We start from the raw sequence: 13,941 nt of genomic DNA, 5'->3' as shown, positions 1-13,941 counted from the left end.
CATTTCCCCATATTCCATAATTCTTTTATGTTAAGAAAAAAAAAAAGAAAAGGTATTGTGATTGTATAAGTGAGTCTTGTGTCTTGTCTTCGGATCTGCTCCTACCCCAGGATTTCACATCAGCTGACAAGTATATTCCCTTATTTGAGTAGACTGAGAACCTGTCTTACCCTATGACAATTCTCTTGTGCCACAGGAGCAGAGTTACTTGTACTGGATGTTAGGCAGTTTTAGGCATTCTGCCTCTACAGGCTATAGAAAAAAAAAAAAAAAAGAGGAACCCCTGCAAGTTGCTGATGTATTTTTTTTTAATGGGAAACTGGTATGGGAGGTAAATGGTAGATCTGATCTGTGTTGAACCTGTGAATCAATGTGCTGGTGAGATGTGTCTAAGCAATGAAATTTTCTTGTCTAACTGTATTAGACAGGTATCATCTGAGAAGTGATCAAAGCCTGCAGTCCACCTTAATGAGGCAAAATTTGGTGGCTAAACGTTATTTCCTGTGACTGAGATTTACTGCCAAGAGTTGTCTAGACTTGTCTTTTAAAAAAGTCCACAGAAAGAAAGGATATTCACCTACATGCACAGCTGCCATGCTTGTAACCTGTCCAGTAATGGCATGAGATATCGAAGAGTTGGACATGTTCGGGCACATGAGTCCCTTTGTGCATCCAGGGGCATGCTCAAGTCTGAGTTTACATACGCATTTTGCTGTCTTTATGGTCTTCTCTGATTTGTGAGAATGGGACTGCACTTTCAACCAAAGCATATTAAAATGGCAATAGGAACCTTTCAAAATTATTTCCTTTGCCAGCTACGTTGCTTCTTTACTGCTGAGTCCAGTTTTAGACCAACGTTTTTCATTCCTTCACTGGCCGTATCAGGTCAGCACATTTTCTTTCTTGGTGACAGTGATGTAGGTGTGTATATCAGAGAACAGGAGCTATGCATGCACTCTACAAGCAGACTGAAAAATACTCTGTTTGAAACCCAAGCTACTGACGTTCTTACTGCTTGACTGTTGTCGTACAACAAGTGGTAGATGATACGCTAAGGAAAATCAATGAATAAAAGTAAGTCATCCCAACCATAATCAATATTCCCATTGTACAAGACAAGGTTGTATATAGATTGTTTAAAAATTACTCCCATGCTTCACAAAATTTATGTTTAAAATGAGAGTTAGTTATCTCAAGGGACATAGGAAAATTATTTATGATATTCCTAAGAGGTCATATTTGGAGTGATTTGACAGTAGAATGGGTAATAAATATTCTTAAGTAAAGCATTGTTGAAAAAGCTAGTTTATGGAGCTTTATTGTGTTTTGTTCAAATGAACTTTTGATGGTTCAATTAATTTGGGGCGATGTCAACACAGGAGTCTCGCTGGGAGAGGGAAAAGCTGCCAGGATTTTTGGTGGGTGCACACCATGTTCAGAAAAGCTGCATTGCTGGAAGAAGTGTGGCCACCAATCTTGTAATGACCTGGTAATTGACCTTATGAATAACCTTGTAAATGACCTTGTAGATGTGATCTTCTTAGGAGATTTGCAAATTCCCATAGCAATGAAGTAGCCAAGAACATACAATGATGATAGTCAGGGCCAAAATCTTCCAATTTACTGGAAAGTACTTTCAAAAAGTAAACAAATTCTGTCAAAGCAGAATCTTGATTTTCATGGAGTTTATATCTTTATTAGAAATACCATGTGTGAATATCTTTTACCTTCAAGGAAAGATAGCATTTAGTCATAAATCTGAATGCTAAAGGTGCTTTAACTGAAGCATAGTTTGAAGGTACACATGCTAGGTACTCAGTGCTATTCAAGCAAAACACTTACGATTGCCATATTTCCAATGATATCTTGGTAGTGTCAAGCCCATCTTCTCCTTGCAGGTGAATACTTGTTGTCTTGGTAACAGGTTCAGTAGTTTGGGTTACATTCTTCTTCTAAAACCTCTAAAACCTGTTAGTCTTGAAGAAACCCAAAAGCAGAAAGTCGGCGTTTCAAAGTTGTACTAATTTGGGCCATTGGCAAGTTTTACTTAGTAATAAATTTTAAATATGCTGTGAAAATATATATGCATTAAAATACACTGATGTATTATGATGCAAATCTGAAAAAAAAAAAAAAAAAAGAAAGAGTCAATTGTGTAACTGGTAAGAGTTAAGAAATATTTGGAAAAAAACTCCACTTCAGCAGCTGGGATTAAATGGATAATCAAGTTCCTGTCTGTGAATATAGGTAACAGACTGATGCATCACTTCTCTTTTTGTTCTGTTTTGTGTTTATGCTCTTTTGATTTTAGTAGTTGCATAAACTAAGGCTCAGTTTCATCTGAGGTAAACCAATGATAACCTGCAACACTTTCTGAATAGTGAGTCAGAGAGAAAGATAATGGTATTTACCAGTATTTAATTATCCCTCTCTTCCTTCTCTGAAAATCAGTGTTGTTATGTTTATTTATAACTATTAAAATGTAAACCTTTGTGTAACACAAGCCTGATACCTCTTTTATGTGAAAATTAGTGCTTTATGTGCAAATAAGGTACTAAAGTACTAAAATTGCCACTAAAAAAAAATATCAAATACTAATTTTTTTACATTAAAAATATATTTATTATTTGGCTTTACATCCTAACAGAATTAGAAGAATAACCGAGAAAAATTGCTGAATAAAACAAAAAATAGGTAAATAGGTAAAACATTAACATTATGGATGATTTATTAATTCCCACTGCAAAAAGCAAAAGAATATAGAGGATTTTGTATTAAAAAAATGAAGTGATGAAAACAGTAAAGCTTATTCCCATTACAGTCTTGAAAACTGAAAAATATTGGAGGCTATTACCTGTGTATAACTAAGTCCCAGAAAGGCCTTCCACCTTGGGTGAGGCCATGGAAAAATAAGAATAACAAATCTCTGTTTTTGCTTTCTGATTTCTAATTTACTGTAGTGTACAATCTTAGCTCATGGACTTTCAGCACTGAGATCAGTTTTAGTTAGCGAACTATAAGCAGTAGCAGAACAACTGAAAGAAAGAAAGAAGCCACGATACAGTACGAAAAATTAACCTTCAGTTTAATGCAGCATCTGGAATATACTAACTTTACTGAGTTTTACCTTTCAGTGATACAGAGTTCACCTAAGCACTGTTAAGTGTGTATAACTTTAATTTTTCTATTAATAATTTTTAAATGAGACTGATGTTAGCTTTTAATGCTACAAGTTTTTTAATTGCTGCACTTAGGCAAGACCTGCTATAGGTTATAGAACAATCAACTTTGATCTTCTTTTATTTGCAGGAGATTGGATTAATGCTTGTTCTGACATCCTGAAACTGTAATTGTTTTTGGAAGATCTCTGTGAATTGGACATTCATAAAATGTCATAGAAGTAATAACTAAGACTTTGGGGATTTTGTGTGTGTGTGTGCATGTGTGTTCAAATTTTTTTGGATTTATTTAGAGTTTTTCCTTTTTTTAATAGTAAAGTAGCTGTTCTTACAAAATGTGCGTAGCTTACCTGTCTTTGTGTTGCATCCTTTAAAGGTGTGTAGGTGATGAGTGAATGCTCCCTGTCCTGCTCCCAGTAGTTCCAACTCCTTAAGTATTTTCAGGAAATACTTTTAGCAGACAAACTAGCACTGCTTTTTTTGGCATGGCCTGCCTTATTTGTTTTTTTCTCTTTTTTCCTTTAGGCTATATATTTATACTGGTTTGGGGGACAAAATTACCCAGAGCTTACCATCAAAATGCCTCTTTTTATGCCACTGTCTGATAACTGATAGCAGACCCTGAGAGCAGGGTATAGCCATACATAGTGCATACAGATGACATTTTAAGAAGGAACCTGGCTCTTACTGCACTTTTACAGGAAACACTCATTGCATGACAGGATTTGTTTTGATTGAGCTCCCAACAGATGTGAAGTTCCAAGTTTTGCAGATGAGGGTCTTTTCTTTTTCAGTAAATATTTATCTTCTGAGTCACTGTGGACCATGTATATCTACCCTCTTTGAGTAGAAATTCAGAAATGATAGAACATTAGTTTCATTCTTCAAAAGGTTTTGCTAGATTAATTTGAAAAATATCCATTTTTTTAGCTGTTCTCATCCTATTTCTACTTTTGGATAGACCAACATTTTCTTATAACTAACTATAATTTCATTACATTTTTTGTAAGTGGATCCAAATCTTACTTGAGCAAATACACCACTGTTTTAAGATCTTCCTTTTTCTATGTATTCTGCATGTGGTATCCTTCATTTAATTCTGCATCTGCCTTAAATGTTCTGGTCTGATTTTTCTTTCAGAAGTACTTTTCAAAGTTTTTGCACTCTTATTTGTTATAATGTAATTGGTTGTTGGGCACTGAAGAAATAAATTATATCACATATCAAAGGTTATCCAACTGGATTTCTACTCTGTTCTCTGTATTCTGTGCAGCTTTAAAATTTTTGCATCAGGTTTAAAGCCTGTTGATTGTTATTGACTCAAACTAATAATTTCCACTTAAAATAGACAGTGGTAGACTTTTAAGATAAAGTGAACTTCCTGCACAGGCCATTAAATCAAACGGTGTACTTGATATTGATGTTAAATAGAATCAGAACACAGTATTTACATTTATTATAAAGCATTTCCTAATGTTCTGCTAACAGAATCTGTGCACTGACTGAAATATCGATCAGAAGTCTTGAGTGAAAAGCAACCCTGAAATTAATACCAGTAGTGGTAACTATGCATTTCACCTGCTTAGTTTTTGTGGTATATACATGTGTCAAGTCTGTCTTACTGATCTAAAAAGCACAGATAGAGCTTAGGCAACTTTCCCAATGCCATCCACGGTATACCTAGTCTTGCCTGATTTTTCCTGGCATTGTTCTGTCGTGCTTTTAACAATGACAGGTATTTTATACAAGGTAATTATTTTTCTTAGGGAAACAAAATACATTTCTGTAAAATCTTAATTAATTAATGATGAGAGGCTTGCAGGCATAATTTTCTGATATTAGAAGATAACGTTCAAAACAAAGGAATGTTGAAATGAGTTGATGAATTCAGTGTTCCACATTCATCTGGAGTGAGGCATACAAGCACAAATCCTCAGTCAAGTACCAAACGATGTTAAGTATTGCTCAGATACTAGTTTGGGACACTAACTTTGAGGTCATATTCCAAGGATTGTGTCTGTCTACAAGGTATAAAGAGGACCAAACCTCTAATTTCCCCCAATCTCAGCTAGGTACAGATCCAGGCTCTTTCAATGACGTGTTCTGCTTTAGCGCTGTGGCCAACGTGGACATCCTCACTCACGCTATTCTCTAACCTGTCGTGGCCTTCTTCCTTTTCACCAACAATTTTCAGCCCTGTAAGATTTAAAACATTAGGACCTACAAACAGAGGGAACGGAACAGAAGGGTTAGGAAGAAAATGTCTACCGTTCTTGCCAGCATTGTTCTATTTGTCCTGCGAGAAACTACTAGTTGAATCATGAGGACCTGGTTGGTTAGCACATTCACCTACCGCAAAGCAGACGAATGTTAGTTTCCAAGGAATGCTTTGGTGTTTCATATTAAGCAATTATTGGAGCAGGGATTAGAAATCACATCCTCTCAATGAGGAACCCATTAATGCAGCACATTAATACCAAATTGTGTTAACACTGTTAGGATAAATCAGTTTTTAAGAAATTTCAAGGGAAAATGATATTACAAATACTACTCAAATTCTCTAAACTTTATATTCTAAAGGACTTAGGAATTTATCTGATTCTTAGAATGGTCATTGTGAGTGTGTATTTTAGTGAATGATGAATTAAGCCTGCAATAAACACAAAAATGGTAGTCTGCAAATAGTTCTAATGATAAAAGCTACCTCTTGCAGGACACAATTTAAGAAGGTATGTAGGAACCGTCATTAACTAAGCATGTAAACAGTTATATTAACTTCAGGAAGTTTACAGATGTGCTCAATACAGGGAACATACTGAGCTTGGTACATCCAAGAAATACGATACAAGATTGCAAACAGGCTGAAAATTATATTTTCAAGTTCTTGTTTCTAAGATTCTAATTTACTTTCTATGTTATTGTTGACTTTTTAAAGTGAATTTCCAAAACATTTAATGCAGAAGGAAGTTTCAGATGATATTCACTTCAGTTTGATAACGTGAATTCAATTAGTTTTGTTTGTCAAAAGCTTTTTGATTGTCTCAAAACAATGTCTTGTACTCTGCAAGCATAATCTACAGCTTGTGAAGAAGAAGAATGTAAATTCCAATTACACCACTACATCAATGCTACCTTTTATTATTTCTGAACACAGTTGATCATCTCTATGAGTTTAATGACTAAAATAACTGAAAAACAGATGTCCACATATATTTTCAGATCTTTGATTATGTCTTTTTGCATGTCTTAGGTGTATCTATTTTATGGTAAGTACTGTAATTTAAAGTAAAAAATTTGATAGGAACTCTTTATTCAGTATGATTTCTCAAATGAACAGGGTTTTTTCAAGAATACTTAAATAGCCATGTTTTAAATCATTGAGGATATGTGGGATACACAGTGTTATAGAAAATATAGGACTTCTGAGACAGTAACTAGTGTAGTCCTTTTTCCTAAGGCAGAACCAATCATATCTAACCTGTTGACAGCAGTTTTTCTAATCCGTCCTTAAAAATGCACACTAATTGGGTTATACAGCCTCCCTTGCTTATCTATTGTGGTGCTTAATTGCCTTTGCAGGAAGGTCAATCATAAGGAAAGCTGCCTGTTGCTCTTGCAGCAGTTTAACTTATTGCTCCACTTCAGAGTAGTTTGGAGTGGACGTGGAGAGCAGTTGAGTCTCCTCCACTTGCTTCGTGTCTGAAGGACAGGAGGAAGGTGCCTCCAGATAGGAAGCGGATGGGTGTTATGGTCAAACCTGTGGGAGGATGGAGGTGAGGAGCTGAGCCCCGGGCTCCCTGGCTGTGCCACAGGGCCGAGCACTGACCCCGGTATGGTTTGACATGGCAGTGGGTGACGTCCATGCAGGTGGGTCTGGGCTTCTCTAGGGATGTAGCCACAACTACGGCACAAGTCACCCAGTGCAAGTGGCTGGCTCTGTGGCTGCGTAATGGTACTTCAGATTACTTCCATGTTGGGAAAAGGAGTAATCACATTAAATACAAGATATTTCATCAGAATTGTATTTGATGATCTTGTTCAAAAAAATCCTATTCTGTAAATCATTAATACTTTTTAAAAGCTGAGAACATATCTTTTTCTGAACAGTATTTTAATCTAATTTAAAATGCTAGAACTGCTTATTGTATGGACTCCATTCTCTTGGATACAAAAGATATATGATGTTTATCAGAAAAGCTACACTGACATAATCATTTTTAGTTAGCAAAATTACACAAAAGGAGTCATAGATACGAGTGCAGACAAGAGGAAGAGAAAAATTCTAAATCATCTTTTCACACTCAAATCCTGGCTTACTGAACATTATTATCAACAGAATAAAATAAGGTGAGACGGAAATATGAAGGAAAAGATATGAGGAAAATTCTTTTCAGGATCTTGACTAATTATTACCGAAGCCAAATCACGTAAAAATCATTTAAAAAAACGAACCCACTTTACTTCTTATTGGTTCATTTTGCAAGGAAGGACATTAATTATTATTCTTGACATTGTTAAATTCGTATCTTTTGCACTCACTGGTCTTTATTAAGCTTTTTGGCAAAACAAGACATTTCCTTTAAAATAATAAATGTTTCAGAATGAATAAATATTACAGTTCTTCTGTTTGTTTGTTTGTTTTTCAAATTTAATTAAGGTATTTTTTATTTTTTTTTAAAAGCACTTAAGGATTGTTGAAGACCAAAGGGAATATAATTATAGGAAACAAAGAACTTGTAAGCTTAAAGATTCTTCTTTGTTGTTTTTTTTTCTTTTTTTCATTTAGGTGTTAATGCAACAGATTATACAGAGAAATATAGAGGGATGAAGTCACCTAGCCAAGGCTGAATCAAAGGTAGATTGCAAAACCCGGTTGCTGTGCTAACTAATGCTTTATCTTTTTTACTTCAAAAATATTTCATCTTTCAATGACCATTACCAAAGCATTACAATTTGAGCCTCTTCTTACAAAACCTTAATTAAATTGAATTAATATTTAATTATATATCGAACAAGTTAATATTTTTTTTATTAACCTGTAGTTAGTTGTTATACTGGTTTATAAGTTGGTTATTGGGTCTGACTGTAAAGGCAACTGAGGCGCTGATTCACTCACTAAAAATAAAAAAAAGCACAGCAATTTTTTAGTATGATATTGGTAGTAAGTAGTAATACTATTAATTATAATAGTAATCTTTTTTCAGGAAGTTCTCTAGAAGCTGTTTTAGCATGGTGCCATTACTGTCAATGTAAGTCGATAGATATTTTTAGAGAATGGAGAATAGAGTCATTGCAGAAATTGAAGAGTATCTACTGGTTTCCCCTTTAAAGAGCAAATCTCTTCATATGGGACAACTGAAATGAAAGTATAGCTTTCATGTGGAAATTAATCCAAATAATTTAGATGGTATGACTTACATTTTGAAAATACATACAGACATGCCACAACTACATTGCTTATGCACAAGCAGGTTACGTAGACAAGTGTATGTACAGTGAATATATTTGTTAGGTGTAATAGCATGGCAACAGGCAAACTAAAAATGCCTAAATGAAATACAAGTTTCATTATTCGCAGAAGTTAATTAAAATCTTGGCAAGATTTTTTTTCTTTGATGTTCTATACCTAATTGTTTTTAAAAATAGATACTTTTGATAAACTTCCTAGAATTGTGTCTGGCACCTTTAAAGACGCAGTTAGTTTAGTCTGTACCTTGTTCTCTGTTCTAAAAGTTAACATTGCCTTTGTTGTTTAAAAACAAAGCATGTCCCTATTGTCACTTCCAATTTCAATTTTAGCTAGTCTGAGAATTAAAATGTTTTGAATTCTAGGACAAGTAGGACTTTCATGTCTGACTCCACTGAAGGCTACCATCTTTACCTTTTATTTTATCCATCTATACACACCTCTGTTCATGTATCATTATTAGGCTGCAAAGGAATGCTCTTAAAATTTAGGAAATATGAGAAATTAATTTGCCTCTGCAATATTATGCCAGCCCCCTTGTGTACTTTTCAGATTTTAGTTATATTTTTAACCTTTAATCCAAAGATGTGCTTACAATTAACTTTACAAACATTTCTTTATACTTTCATAATCATTCACTCAGGCATAAAATGATGGAGCTGAACAGGAGGTGTAATTGACTGAATTAGAATTTGTCTGGGATGTTTAAGTTAACTCACACACCTTTCAATACTGCAACATTTATGTTAACTATTCCTCTACAACATTATTCTATTTCTAAAGACCTTGAGGCAAAACAAGGACTAATTCAAGAAAGGAAACCTATATAATTCTCTTGAGTAAAAGCTTTTCTTCTAGTGAAGCATAATCTGGTTATATATAAATATATATGTGTGCATATTTATGGATGTGTGTGTTTGGGAACTGCAAAAGTAGATATAGCAACTTTTTTTATGAACAAAGAGAGGAGTAGTTTATATGAGTCACAGCATACTAAGACCGAACTTAAACATCAGCCCTGGTTTTATTGGAAGTTATAAGAGATGGCCAACGGATCATGGCTGACCAACTGAAAGGAAAAAAGCAGATTTATTTTTCATTATCATATATCTTGAAACACTTCCTGAGTTCACAAAGTTTCAGTTAACTTGGACAGAAGAGACTAATGTTTTTGAATATGATAAATTTGGCAAACACAAGGAGTAATGACCAAGCCCTACAGAAGAAGAAATTATGACTTGGATCTGACCAAGTATAGACATTTTCAAAGGAGAACCCTCTATTTGTGAATTAAGAGGGCATACGCTAGCTGAAGTCTGAAGTGACCATCTAAAAGTGTAGGTGCTGGACTGTGCCCAGATCTATTTGGTTTACATGGCAAGGTTTTGGTAGCCGGGGGTGCTGCAAGTGTGGCTTCTGTGAGAAGACACAACAGCTGCCCTCATGTCAGATGGAGCCCATCCCACCTGGCTCCAAGACAGACCCATCGCTGGCCAAAGCTGAGCCCATCAGTGATAGCACCTCCATGATAATGTATTTAAGAAAGAGTAAAAAATGCTGCATAACAGTAGCCAGGAGAGAGGATTGAGAATATGTGAGAAGCAACTCTTTAGACACCAAGGTCAGTGAAGCAGCAGGGTAAGATGTCCAGGCACCGGAGAAGTTATTCCCCTGCAGCCCATGGAGGTCCACAGTGGAATAGACATCAACCCACCACACCTTTATATACGCAGTCCTCTGAGAGGCTTCCTTTCTCCTAGTTTTGTTATTCTTGACACCTGGCACTGTAAAAAAGTTTAGAGAGGGATGCATTACTGGAAGATTTGGAATTAATCCCTAAAATAATAAAAAATTAGAAGTTTTCAAACCATGGAAAGCATAATGAATGAATGAATACAGGAGAGACAGCAGCTTAATCTATTGATATAATCAACAATTAAAACAAAAGAAGTTGGAGGATGCACATTCTTCCTAAAACAGCATGTGAAATATGTACATTGGTGAATAACAAATTTAAAGTGATATATTGTAACACAAAGGAAAAGAACTGCTGTTACTGGACTGGCCATGCACCAAGGTTTGTGCTATTGTCAGGAGGATATCCTCATTGAGGTTTCAGAGGCCTAGAACAATTAAGCAGTTTAAAAACATCTCCCAGAGAACAGAGAAATCCTTTAATAGAGAACAAAAGGGAGCTGGAAGAAAGTAACACAGGAGATGTATACGTAGATCACAGCATAGCTGAGATCACCACTGAGGTGTCTGTCCTAACTGGTGAGGAGAGCGTCTATGGGAATCACAGATTATACTTGGAAATTTTTCTTCAGTTTTGTTGCTTAACCCAGCATTTTGTGAATGCTGTTGAGCAGTGTTTCTCTATGGATGTGCAATGCAGTTAAAGACTCAGAAAATGAAATTTTACAAAAGTTCAAATTCTCAGTCAGACTGAAGTACAAAATTTAATTCTCCACAGGTACTTCCTGGAAGGGATCACAGAATCATCATATGGTAGGGGTTGGAAGGGACCTCTGGATCATCTAGTCCAACCCCCCTGCTAAATCAGGTTCACCTAGAGCAGGTTGCACAGGATTGCATGCAGGTGGGTCTTGAATCTCTTCAGAGATGGAGACTCCACAACTTCTCTGGGCAGCCTGTTCATATAGGGTACAGGATACGGTTCTATCCTAAAGAAGTAAGATCAAATTTAGAGATTTAGGTATTTTGAGGCACTAATGAAAATTGAAGGTATAATTCATCCCAAGATATTTATTATTGTAATTTGAAACCTGCACTGAAAATGGCTGCATTGATGTTGGACAACCTGGTCTGTGAGAAAACGGAGAACATGCCTGATTCATCTGCTTTACTTTTTACTTGTTAGGATATGTCTATTTGATTTGGTCCTATTACTCCTATACTGTTTCAGTGCCTCCAAATACATCAAGATCTGTATAATCAGTTTGAACAGATAATGATGCGTGTAAGAAAGTTTCATGTCTTTAACTAAGACTGGATGAAACTGGTTATAAACCACTTGCTGCTGTTCTTTAAAATGGCCTAGAAACCTCTTAATTTACTTTATAAGAGTTTCTTTTTTTTGTCCATTATGAATGTAGGTTGTAGACACAATCTTTAGAAAATTTACAAAAATGTAATTGAGCAAAATACAAAGTTAATTTTTACAGCAGCATGTTTTAGCCCAAAACAATCAAAGAATATACCCAGTATCAGATGAAATAAGACATTAACTGCCGAATCTGCTGCTCAATTTAAGATACTCTGGAGAATGACTGAAACTACCAGAACAAGTTGAATATAATGGCATGCTTCCAGCACATAACACCAAATAATGACAGAATAACAGAATGGTTGAAGTTGGAAAGGACCTCTTGAGATCATCTAGTACACCCACACTTGTTCAAAGAACGGTCAGCTAAAGTAAATTGCTCAGGTCTGTGTCCAGTTGGGTTTTTAACATCTCCAAGGATGGAGACTCTACAACTTGCCTGGGTAACTGGTCCAGTGTTTGATCACCCCTTCTGTGGAAAAAAAATCTTCTGTTGAAGTGGAAATTCCAGTATCTCACTCTGTGCTCTTTAAATGAGCACCATGGCTAAAAGTATGACTTCATCGTCCCCTCCCCATCAACAGATACATTTGTACACATTGGGCACACACTGAGCCTTCTCTTCACCACGCTGAACAGTTGCAGCTCTCTTTTTGTATGTCAGATGCTCCAATCCCTTAATTACTTTCACGGCACTGCACATGACTCACTCCAAGAAGTCCATGTCTCTTGTACTGGGGAACCCAGAACTGGACACAACACTCCAGGTATGGCCTCACCAATGCTGTGCAGAGGGGAAGGATGACCTCCCATTTTCTTTTGTTGAACTTCATGAGGTTCCTGTTGGCCCATTTCTCCAGCCTTTCCAGGTGCCTCTGGATAGCAGCATAATATTTTGTATCAGCCACTGCTCCCAGTTTTGTATCATTAGCAAACTTGCTGAGGGTACACTCTGCCCCTTTGTCCAGGTCATTAATGAAGAGGTTGAACAGAATTTGTTGCAGTATTGGCCCCTGAGGTGAACCACTAGCGACTTGCCTCCAACTGTACTTCCTGCTGCTGATCCCAAGGCTTTAAGCCCAGTAGTTCAGCTAGTTTTCAGTCCACCTCACTTCATCAGTTTGTCATTAATGATACTATAGGAGACTGTCAAAGGCCTTACTGAAGTTGTGATAAACAACATCTACTGCTCTATCCACATCTACCAAGTAAGACATCTCATTGTACAAGCTACCAGGTAGGTAAGGCATGATTCCCACTTCATATATCTATACTGAATACTCCTCATCCTCTTCTTGTCCTTCATGTGCCTGGACGTAGTTTCCAGGAGGATTTACCTCCATCATGCTCCTAGGCAGTGTTTGAAGTGAGGCTGACCAGCCTGCAGTTCTCTGAGTCTCCCTTCTTGCCCTTCCTGAAGTAACATTTGCTTTCTTCCAGTCCTCAGGAACCTCTCCCAGTTGCCATGACTTTTCAAAAATAATCAAGAGTGGCATCTACCTGTTCCCACATGACTAACAGGTGCATCTCATCAGGCCCCATTGACTCAAGTATGTGCAGTTTTTTTAAGTGCTGCCTAAACTGTTGTTCCTCCATCAAGGGTAAGTCATCTTTGCTCCTGATTTTCTCACTTGTCTCAGGAAGCTGAGAGTATTGAAGGCTGGTCTAAGCAGTAAAGACTGCGCTGAAGAAGACATAGCATACCTCACCCTTTTCTATGTCCTTTGTCACTGGGCCTCCCACTACTTTCAGCCGTGGGCCTGTTTTCCCTTGTCTCACTTTTGCTGCTTATCTATCTGTAGAAGCCTTTCGTGTTGCCCTTCATGTCCCTTATCAGATTTGACTCCTGGTGGGCATTTCCCAACGCCATCCATGCACCATTGAACAGTGTCTTTATATTCCTTCTGTGTGACCTGACCTTGCTTCCACTTCTTCTATGTTTCCTTGTTAAGTTTGGATTTTTTCAGGAGCTCCTTGCTTACCTATGAAGGCCTCCTGCCACCCTTGCTTGATTTCATACTCATCAGGATGGACCATTCTTGCGCTTGCAGGAGGTGATCCTTGAAAATCACCTAGCTCTTCTGGAACCCTCTTCTTTGCAAGACCTTAGGAGTCTTCCAAGAAGATCCCTGATCAGGCCAGAAGAATGCAAAAGTTGTCTGGAGTGGTTTGTTTGACAGCCTCCAGGTAGCAATCTCTAAATTATTTGAGAAAAACTGGCCTTTTTT

Source organism: Numenius arquata, chromosome 2, assembly GCF_964106895.1.
Source record: "Numenius arquata chromosome 2, bNumArq3.hap1.1, whole genome shotgun sequence".
In the NCBI taxonomy this organism is placed as follows: Eukaryota; Metazoa; Chordata; class Aves; order Charadriiformes; family Scolopacidae; genus Numenius; species Numenius arquata.
The sequence above is the reverse complement of the archived record's forward strand: the minus strand, read 5'-3'. Positions refer to the sequence as shown.